Source organism: Papaver somniferum, chromosome 11 (genome assembly GCF_003573695.1).
Source record: "Papaver somniferum cultivar HN1 chromosome 11, ASM357369v1, whole genome shotgun sequence".
Classification (NCBI taxonomy): Eukaryota; Viridiplantae; Streptophyta; class Magnoliopsida; order Ranunculales; family Papaveraceae; genus Papaver; species Papaver somniferum.
Window position 1 is genome coordinate 58,040,376 of NC_039368.1, and position 11,829 is coordinate 58,052,204.

Below are 11,829 nucleotides of genomic sequence, written 5' to 3' on the forward strand. Positions count from 1 at the left end.
TGATTTAGAACCTGATTTAGAGCATGCTCCACAAATAGATACCGTTAAACAATATGAATTTGTTGTTTATGGGAATGGTTTACTTATCCCGCCTATGCATTATTTGAGTATCACTTACAGTTTTCTATTGGGATTGCATTTACATATATTTTTGGAGTTTCATAGTGTTGGCAGGTTCATATTTGCAGCTGACCTGACTTGTTGGATTGATCCCCAACTTTTCATACTTTATATGTATGCTTGGAAGCTTATTTTGGTGTATCAACACCTTGTTTAAGATTCTTTACTGGCAAGTAGGGAAACAAATACCTTTCGCTTTGTGGGAGTCAATCCATCAGATTTGTTCCCTTTTCTTTATCCTTTGTTTTTATTTTTATTTGTTTGCTTATGAATTTCCTATCTTAATTTTTATGTTGGATGACTCAATTACATTGAGGACAATGTAAGGTTTAAGTGTGGGGGAGTGGCTCTTTCGTTATGAATTTTTCATCAAAAACAAAAAAAAAATGTAAATAAAAAAACAAAAACAGTGTTATATCCAGCTGTAGAGTGGATACCATATCTCATATTTTATCCAGCTGTAGAGAGGATACCCTTATCATCTATTTTATCCAGTTGTAGAGCGGATACCCATATCCCCAATTATATCCAACTATAGAGAGGATACCATATCTCCTATTTTATCCAGCTGTAGAGCGGATACCCCTATCTCCTATTTTATCCAGCTGTAGAGTGGATTTTTTTTTTTTTTTTGTTGCTCGGGACTAGTAAAATATAAGTGTGGGGGAATCTGATAAGCATGTAATCGCGACATTTTATACCCACATTTATATTAGCTAGTACTCTATATTTTTACTAATAACACTATTTTAGTTCTTTTGTAGAAAGTACAAGTGAATTGGATCACCCGGTAGAATAAATGGTCATATAAAGGCAAATAATGTTTGCGGCGAAAATAACAAATAGCTGGCCTGGTATCTCCATATATCAGCAACATGCAATCATTTCACGACCAGAGAATAATCGAGTTTGTGGCACAAGGAATCATGAGAAGCCCATTAGAGCTTAAACAGATAGTGGAGAACGTGTCCATTTGTACAACCACAATCAGTGGTGTTCATCTCGTATTGAAGAAAGTGAGAAAGTGAGGAGTAATGGGTCTGAAGCAGCTGCGTGACCGATTCTTTATGTTGCAACTTCATGGATCCAAACAGAGATATGGGGTCGATATTCTGTTCATCTCTTGACGAGTTGAAGTTGAAGCAACATCAACAGGCAATGGTAATATGGGATTCAAGGTGAAGACTTGGGTCATATTTGAGCTGAATTGTATGCCGGTGGTAATGGAAGAATCATTTGATGGTTTCATTGGCAGCAGTGAGACAAGGCAGTGATGGATATATGTCCTCAATCTGGTTGATTATGCCGTTGGGTTTGCTGTGTACGAATGGAAATGGAAGATTGAAGTTAGTGATGACCGAATTCTGGCAAGAATGGTTTTTTACTCAAAGTTCTCAATGAAGAGTGGTGATTCTCTCGAGTTCCCTATAGAAACAAAGAAAGAGTGGAGACGTTCTTTAACTACAACATGGTGATTTCTGCCGATGGAGTTTGGTTGGCAGATGTTAGCTAGATAAAGTTGGGACGTAAATATAGAAATGAAATTGCGAAGAAGTAAAGGTGCTCTTCTGTAGTTTGGGTGCGGATCTTGGCTGATCCGAGTTAAGAAGAATGACTTGGTCTGGATCTCAGTGTTACGTACGAACTGGTGGAAATGTTGATGCTATGGCTGCTGCGAGTGTGCGAATGATTAAGAAGGCTGCATGGGAAGTGATGGCATCGAACCGACGATACTCGAATGGAGATGGCAGTGAAACAATGAGCTGGTCGACTGGTAATTGTCGAGAAGGTTCAGTAAACGGAAATTGCAGTTGGTTTTTCCGTACAATGGTAGATGGTTGCAGTTGGAGTTGGTTGGTTTTGAAATGCAGTACAAGGAAGTAGGAGATGTAGGGTCCGTATGTTGAGAACCAGTGCGGGTGGTGTTGTCGCAGTTCGTTTGGTGGCTGGATAAAAGAACATCAAGCTACTGCGTACCCAAGTGGAGAAGATGAATAGCAGTAATGTTTAGATGAGTCTTGTACCGAGAATAGCATCGTACTGTGCTCGAGATTGAGAAATGAAGATGAACTAGGTGCAGTCGGTGGAGGAATTTATGCTGTAACCGAGACGGACAGAGATGAAGCGCATAGCCTGAATAGTCGTTGGGGTTGTTTACATGACTAGAGGGAAAGGAGTAGAAACCGAATTGGTGCAGTGGACTGATCCTGAGAAGAATAGAAGTGAGTTAGTTTTTCCGGTGAATGGAAGTGATGCTGATGGTAGCAAAACAAAGAGTGGAGAGGTGGAAATCGTGTTAAAACCAGTTGCTCATCGTGCGAAGACTTGGTTGATTTTCTACCCACTTCTTTGCTAACTCCTCTAACTGCTTGCACGACTCTTGCACATTCTCATCGTGTGGATGACCACAAGTGTCGTAGGCTACCAGACCAAACCCTAGTTGATATCCCCCATGTGACACGATTGATGTCTCGTGTGATTATGGAGTCTGCAAGGCAGACTTAGTCAGTTGTTGACTTTATGAGACGATGAGTCTTTGTATTGCTGAGTTGAACATGATTTGCAAGTTTTTTAGGACTCATGAATTGAACATGTCTGTTGAGATAGAATTGTCTAATCAAATGTTGATAGTTAAGGTGAGCAAATATTGCTCGTTTGATGAATTGTTGAACATTGATAGTTGAATCAATATTCCTTAGTCTGAGAAAATATTGTTCATCTGAGCAAATGTTGCTGATTCGTTGAATATTTGATAGTTGAATCAATATTCCTTAGTCTGAGCAAATATTGCTCATATGAGCAAATGTTGCTCATTCGATGAATTATTGGTAGCGGAACCAAATAAAATATTAATTTAAAATACTGGCAACTGAACCGAATATGATAATTAAAATGTTTATCACGGGATCAACGTAAAATTATTAGTGTTTGAATCTTCTCAGAATTATGTTTTGCAGAGCTTTGGATTCGAAACCCTAATTTTGATTAATTGCTGATTAATTGATGATTTATTGAAAATCAACCATGGAGTAAAGGAGGTACCGGCTACATGGGATGATGAGTCGACCATGTAACGCCCAGATGCTCGAGTGAGAAAATACCAAAGTCTCTTGAAGACTAGTTGGTGAAAGGATGATTAAATGCTGGTTTAATCATTTATTAAAATAATGCCTTGAGCCTTAGGTGATAAAACTTAATTATGAAGAGGTGAGGGACCGACCAAGGGGTCATGAAACCGGCCTCGGATGGTCATGGGACCGACTGACAATCGTTTTATGAAATTCCAAATTGTTTGGAAGAGTTTGAACCTAATGTGAACAAATTAGGTCTAATGATGAAAATGTGTGGACCGGCCTCTTGCAAGACAGAGAGCCAACCTTGGTCGGTCAAGGTAATATGCACATGTCACCAAAGTGTTCTTATCTCAGTCCTGAGAATTTTGATATTTTCTGGCGTGCATTTGAGCAATCATTTGAGAAAATATGAAGAAATCAAGGTTTTTGCTCAAACTGCGGAAACTTCATAAGATGAAGGAAATAATAATAATAAAATAAAGAATCATGAAGTGTGGGACCGGCTATGGCTAAGGCATGGCCGGTCGTCCAATAAGCCCCGTCCCATGACACTTTTCCTAATTTTGTATTATTTTCATGATTTTAGGGAAATATCATGAAATCAAGGAGTTTGTTGAAACTAAGGAGTTTTTTTGAAGTGAAGGAGTTTCCATGAGATGAAGGAAACCACAATAATAAAATAAGGGACGTGTGGGACTGGCCATGGCTAGAGGCCTGGTCCCATGAGTCTTCCCTAATTTTATAACTTTTCCTTGATGTGAAGGAAATATCATGAAATCAAGGAATTTCATGGGATGAAGGAAATAATAATAATAATAAGGAATGCAAGGTGTGGGACCGTCCACAACTAGGGCATGACCGGACGGCTAGTGAGCTTGGTCCCGCGACACCTTTCCTAATTTTTATTATTTCCTTGATACAGAGGAAACACCATGAAACTGAGGAGTTTCCTTAAAATGATGGATATTTGTTCAAATGAAGGGATTTTCATGAGATCAAGGAAAAATAATAAAACATGATAAAATAAAGAATTAGGCGTGCGACTGGCCACGACGTGACTGGCTGGCCGGTAGGCCCAGTCCCCTAGCGTCTTAGTTAATTATTATATTTTTCTTCTTATTTTGCATAGGTTCATCGTTCCTTCGTGTTTTGGAATGCTCGTTCGTGCATTCAGGTGCTCGTTAGTGCATTATTGTTGAATACACTTGCACCATTTTGGTCGGGCCTTACTCGATAGAGGCTCAGATGCCCGTGCGTTGAATATTTATCACTAACACATGGAATTCTGCTGGGAAGAACCTTGAATTGAAGTAATGAAATATTATGAAGAACGTAGAATATTTTCTAAGGATTCAGTTAATACATCTAATGATTTAGAAATAATTAATTGATGGATTTATACTAGAACGATCGTCTAGGAGCATTCATTATTCAAGAATTGAGTGATATGAGCTTGTTGAAGCGTCATATTTCTTTTATATAGTCATGGAAAACATTGTTACATCCTGAAGACGTTATTGCTCTATACTAGCAGGAAAGCTGTCTAGGAGCCGTCCAATCATTATGATTTTATATGCATGTCTTTTATATAGTCAGGGAAAACATTGTTACATCCTGAAGACGTTATGCTCTATACTAGTAGGCGAGCTGTCTAGGAGTCGTCCAATCGTTCCATTCTATATAAAAGTGATTACTGAAATTGCTCAGTATTCATGAGATATGTCGTTGCCTCAGTTGAGAGACTGCATATTCACGTATGCTCTGAGAGACAATAAACTCAGTCAGAGACTCTTGCGGCATGAGTTTTCATGCTTCAATGAGAGACATGAGCCTCAATACTCATCTTATTGCTGGATTAGGAATATGTACAATTATGGTGTTACGATTTTATCCTTTGTCGAAAATCCACCATCTACATTAAGTCCCCTGCTTAGTGAGGTACAGTCATTTTCCCCAGTCAACACTGGATGGTGATTTTTTTTTTAGTTACAGATGAAATATGTAATTGAACTTAGTCGTAAGATAGAATGTTACCGGATTTTCGATTGTACGAGCGAACCATGGCTTGAACGAAGATCCCAGTATCTGACAGAGCATCGTCTAACGAGCATAAATTGGTGTAGCACCGATCTTTTATTTTTTATTTCTTTTCAGAAGTTGATAACTTGTTCATGTTAAGATTATATATACATATGCATGTATAGACGTGAGTTTTGTAAAAACCCTTGTTTTAGGAACAAACGTTCGTTCGATCGTTAGTTTAAGAAACTAGCAATAATCTCTAATGTAGGAGAGATTTTTTTTTTAAATATGTGAGATTTTAATAAAATCTCGTTTCATAGGTAGATGCTTGTACGAGAGAAAAAGTTTTTTTTTTTTTTGAATAGACGTGCGTCTGTCAGCAAAAAATTTGTCTATGAGCTTTCATGAAAATTTTATTTTCGATACGTAAGCTTTCACAAATTTTGAAAATATACTCTCGACGGAGCAAAAGTATATATATATATATATATATATATATATATATATATATATATATATATATATATATATATATATATATATATATATATATATATTTCAAATTTACGTGAGTTTCACGTTAAAACGTATTTTTTGTAAAATCAATGTTTTGATTTTGAACAAACGTTGAAAGTAGATAATTATACATGGTGAAATAATGTCAATATGTGAGTTTTCACAATTGTAGAATGGACGTCTGTCCAATTTTTGAAAAACCAGTGGATGTTAAAATTCACGAGGGTTGTTCATGGTTTTATGAAAATCAAGTCATTATTTTGAATAATGAATCTTGCTCGTCTTTGCAGGTTTGAAGGAACGAGAAAGTTTTCGAAATTCTGACGTTGTAATCACTATATCTAGTGAAATTGTAAATAGGTAAGAGTTGGATTGTTACCATTTTGTTACGCGTTTGTTATTGGTATATCCATGACTCCATGTCTTTCGCCTCAGATAGTGGTGACTTCTAGTTACAACCACTCTTCTGGCTCTTCCGGGGAATGCTCCAAAAATATCAAGTCAAAGATGAGGACTTCTACAGATGTTCATGCCGAGGTTAATCAATTTTCAGAGATGTTGGAAAGATGATAAATGGTGTCTCTTGATCATCTTAGAGTGGTTATTGCTAAGATATATGCTTTCTTGGTCTTAGCACATGCGGAGAGAAAGCAGAGATGTGATGAAATGTCAGAAGAAAAGAGCTGAAGATGAAACGCTCGTATCTCATCAGCAGAAACACCGTCGACTTCAACAAGTGAGAATATAAGCTGAAGATGAAGTTCGGACTTTATTTGATGGTGTACTCCTGACGTGGATGAATGAAAAATTTCGTCATAATTCGTCATCAGAAAATTCAGAAGTTAGGTCTTCATGGAAAATGCTATAGAATCTTCGTCCGATGTCGGAATTTTGTGATCTACCCATGTTTCTTCATCTTCGGAAAATTTCCAAGCTTTTTCAAAGAAGTGTTTTGGATTTTGATCATGTTTAAGGGCCGAAATCGACGAAACAGTAAACTTCCAAGAAGTTTTCATAAAAATTTCAGCTGTCATGTAGTCCAAATCTCTTTGCTCGTTCATCCAATTGATGTGAACTTTGAATATGTTATATAGAACATCCAGACGAAGAGAATGACATATGACTCAACCTTAGATTCTTCACCAATTGATCCCAGCTCGCTTCTTTATGCGGGACAGTGTAAACTGATCTCAGACGAGCTTGTTGTAAAACACTCATGTTGTGTCTTTAGACCATTCGCTTATGTCTTGAACGGTTGGTGAAGGATTTTAATGTCATTGATTCATTTTGAGATCAGGAACCCTTGATTGATACATGATCATGGTTCTTCCAGTGCCATCTTATTTCTCTCAGTCATAGAAACATCACTTCTGAAACCCTGATCATGGGACTATGACTGAGGTTGCTCTCAAGAGGGGGTTATGTAATGACCATGGTTGCATGTCCCAGTGGTAGCGTTACTTTTATGATGAATTATTAGCACATGATAGTTTGGTGTCACGGGTCTTGGACTGTGAAACTGATCGCCATGATCAGTGGACCATCAGTCCCCAATATTTTGTTAAATCTATCCTTTTCGTTTTCCCTTCTTCTGGCAAGACCTAAAGAGAGGACCCATGTAGAAAATTGATTTAGAGACCTATGTGGTCGAATTTGGAGGTACCTTGATGAAGGACTTATTGGAAAGACCCGGTGGACATCGATCGACTGTGGAAGTTATGAATCCCGTCTAAGAATTGTTGCTTGCATGTTGTATGCTCTGGAAGCTGTAGGAACCTCATACGATGTAGGAATTCGATGCTTGACCCCAACTTTTGAAGCTAAGAGACTGAGATATTACATGAGAAAAGAATCAGTCAATTTGGAGATGTAGAGGTCAGCCAACGAAGCGTGCACATTTGTAATTTGTAATCTCGTACAAATTTTTCCGATTTCGTACACCTGGAAGTAAAGGCCATATCTTTCAGCTCGTATGTCCGGTTGATGCGCCCTTTTGGTATGTTGTATAAGAGACATAGACGAACATATTTATTTGAGGAAGCATTGTCCCATTACTCATCCATTGGTACGTTTTTCTAAACCCATGGCCTGAAATGTGTTGTATCTCCTTTGTAGAGGTGATGAGAACATCTTGTGGAAGACTTTCGCTTGTGCCCGTCTGTCGTGCAAGCTTTGGGAAGACGTTCATGTTAATATGTTTTCGTGTCTACACATATTGATATGAATCATTAGTGCTTGGAGAAGTCCGCTTCATCGAGCAATACTTCAGAGAATGGTTAATTGATGAATCCGTGTTATGAGGATGTTGCTCTTGAGACCGTTGTTGATGCTTGAGATCACGATTGAATTTTTATCCAGAAATTCTTGTTGATGCTGAGACCATGAATGGAGTTCCTACACATATCCTTGTTGATGCCGATACTATGGTTGGAGTTGATCCAGAGACCGAAAAGGCTAGATTATCGACATGGTCTTTGCTCCTCCATCCAGTGAGCCGTGAAGTGGATTCATCAGGGAATCGATGTTATTGTGGCGGATAGCAGCGACATTCTCCATTCTGGATGTGAGGACAAAAGTTCCTTGATCGTGCAAGATTTGTGATGTAGAGAGGTTCCATTGATGAAGTTTCATGGAATCACATTAGGTCGCAACAACTTGTTATGTGGATAACATTTATTGATAGATTTGAATCGATTTCTCCAATAAGATCAAGTCCCCAGTGTATGTTGAAGGATTTTTTGCCATCCATGGATAAATGATGTTGCATTTGCTTCAGAAGTCTTATCATGGGATAATGAAGACTTATTGTAGTTCAGTTACTCTTTGATCGTGATGGTGTTGAATCATTGTATCATCTTCGAGATATTTGTGCTGAAGCTAGAGGCACCATTATAGAAGGTGCACTATTTGATTGGGAGTACAATTTTAAGGCTTCTTAGATACTTGAAAATTGAAGCGTCATATCCCTTAAGCATTGAATATCTTAGGTTTGATCGTCTTGGCCTTGAGTATCTTCTGTTGATTCAGCATTTCTTTCGTTGCCGTTGTGGGATTCAATACTTGTGCAGACATCAGAGCTTTTTGATTTTGTGGCACACATGGACACTCCTGCAAGGCTATGGAGAATCGCCCAAAATTTTCTTTGCCATGCTTGGATATCATCTCAGTAATGAACGTCTCAGTGACATGATCGATTCAGAGAGGTGTCAGATTTAACCATTTGGTAAAATATTAATGTGGTGAAGCTACCCACTCATAACGTCTTGCAGAGTTGCTAGCAGAATTGAGTCCCCATGCTAGGATAGCATGTGAGGAAATAAACGACATAGACATAGAAGGAATGAGACTTGCCTAAGTGAGGAACCTCTTGATGAATGTCTATGCATCTTTTATAGGTTCTTGCTTCAACCTTGTCAAAGTTCGAAATTCTTCCAAGTGATCTGATGATGGAATGTAATCCAAATCTTTTGGATCAGAACTTTCTTTGTTGGAGAGATGTGCAACCAAAGGCGATCTGTCAGTAGCCATCCTTTCAACGTGGATCCACGCTCGTCTGAAGAACATTTCATATCCTGGATCTTCCTGATTATGTGAAACTTGGTTTCTGTCCAGGTTGAACTTATGTTCACTCTAAGAGTGATGTAGCCATAAGCATTTCCGAGCGTTCCTTCAAGGTCTCTGATTGAGATGGGTTAACGAGTAGATCTTGTCCCTACAGCTCTGAGGGTTTTCAGTGGAATGATGTTGATGGTTGTATCAATATCGATCAACATTCTTCCGAATTCATTTACTCTGATATGGACTGTGGTAAGCAGTCTCCAGTCGTGCATCTCCTTCTCTGTGGATGAAGGTTCAAGGATTATTTCCGGGATGGAAAGACTCTGACACAATGTAATTCGGTGCTACGAACATGTTTTTCCTTTGTGCCTTAGACAGATGGAGTAATTTCACAGATATGCTCGATCAACGATTGTACTGCTTCTTTGACTGGTTGTTCAGAGAGTGCAAAGGTTCTGATTGGGAGAGGATTCTTGTGTACTCCTTCAGTCCCCAGTTGAAGTTATTGTGGATCAACCTTCTCTTTGAAGATGTGCTTCAAAATATTGCAGGTACTTGTTGGATGATTGATGAATCTACGAAGGTGACAGTACCTGGGATTCTCCATTTCTTCTTCAGTTGTCTCTCTCCTGATGAACGAAAATTTGATTGAACCATCTTGAACCCAGACTTCCAGTAACTAGATAAATCCTTCATGAGAAGAGAGAAGTTTGAGTTTGTCTGATTATTTCCCCGTTCATTAATGTCAGGTCGAGGTTTCTGCTTTCAGGATTGGTTATCTTTTCTTTGCGCCTTCAGAGGAGTCTGGGATGTTGGAGAAGCGCTATGATGTTGTGTCTCAGCATTCCTTTCAGCAACAACTTTTGTTGAAGGCTGGAGATTGTACTGATTCTTGACTAGGCGTCGGCTGCTGCCTCGATTTTCTCGTGGTTCCTCAGCTTTTGTAGTTTTAGCTCTCTCCATTAAAGCAGGTGCATTAGTTGCTGATCTTTTAGCCGCTTCATGAAGTTTGGAGAAAGTCTGGAACCTGAGATTTTCCAGTAAAGATCTTTACACCAGAATCATTCCATTGATGCACGAATCCACGAGTTGTTTTTCTGTGATATTCGGATCGTGACAGTCAAGGGATTGAACTCTGAACCTTTTCACATAGTCGTTAGGATGTTCATTGCTCCTTTGAAACATCCTTCCAAGATCAAAGAGGGTGATTTGCTCTAAAAGAAGAAATATTTTCTGTAGAAAGCGTTAATCATTTCCCCCCAACTTTTGATACTTCATGGTGTTTGAGGGTAAAAACTGATTCTGCTGGTTTTGGTAAATTTTGGGTGTGTTGATGAGAAACGAATTTAAACCCTAAACAAATGCACTGCACGAGAGTACTTTTAGATTCGAGAGATCAATCCGTAAGACTCTGGCCTAAACCAAGAAATGGTCGTTCCAGATTTAATTCGGTCACAAGGTGAGGAGAAGGGTTGATCTTAGGGAGGGGAGCGAAGAAGGTGTTCAAGATTAGAATGTTGAATTATGAAGGTGTGGCTTTTTATGACTTGTGTATCAGAAAATGGTTTCTAGATACTTGTGTTCTTTCATTCGAAGTAGATTGAAAACTTATTTATACAATTCATTGAGCGCACCCTGATCTCTTAGGAAGTGAAGAAAGTAAAGTAGTGGAGAAGTGGGTTTGTGCCGAAGGTAGTGATCATCGTGTTTCCGTTATGAGGGAAGACCGACCACACGATTCGCCCACTACTCTCATCACTGTTAACTGTCTGCCTTTCTTGACACTTTCTTGTAATGGTCGTGTTGTACGCCGCATGCTGTAAACTGCTAGACCAATACCCCAGTACGTATCCCCCAGTTCATGACATGTTTGATGTCTCGAGTGAATGATTCAAGTCATGTGGCTTGCCGCTAAAATCAGCACGTAGTGCTGTTAGGCCAAATAATGAATTATTTGAAAAACCGATATTTATAAGGCGTTGCTTATAATCGATGACGTAAATCATCGCTTTCAAATAAGCAGTTGAAAGTAATCGATGTGTTAGAAGCATCGCTGTTTTTGAGCACGATTGAATCATCCACGGATTGAGCATCTTAAAAGTTGCACGACCGGCCATATTTGGGTGATCGTTTGAGGACCCTATGGATGTGCTATGACTTGGTCGATCACCCCCTGTGGAGGATGAATGGCCGGTGATCTCAATGTTGCTTTGTTAACGTTTGACAAATAAATCTATGCCATCCAACTAGGCTGGAGAAGTTGGATGGTCGTGATCGATTTACGACGGTAACATATTGCCGCAAACACCAACTTGACTAGTTCAATCGAACGACTTGATGCGTTAAGGGCTTGTCGTGAGTAGGTCGATCGACCAAGGAAGGAGTTGGGACACCAATGAATACTTTGGTGCTTCTTCGATTGTTCGATATGCGATCTACGCCGTCCAATTAGGCTAGCAAAGTTGGACGGACACGGTCGATTTGCGGCAGTTGTATTCTGCCGCGACCTAATTTAGGGTTTTTGAATACGGCATGTTTG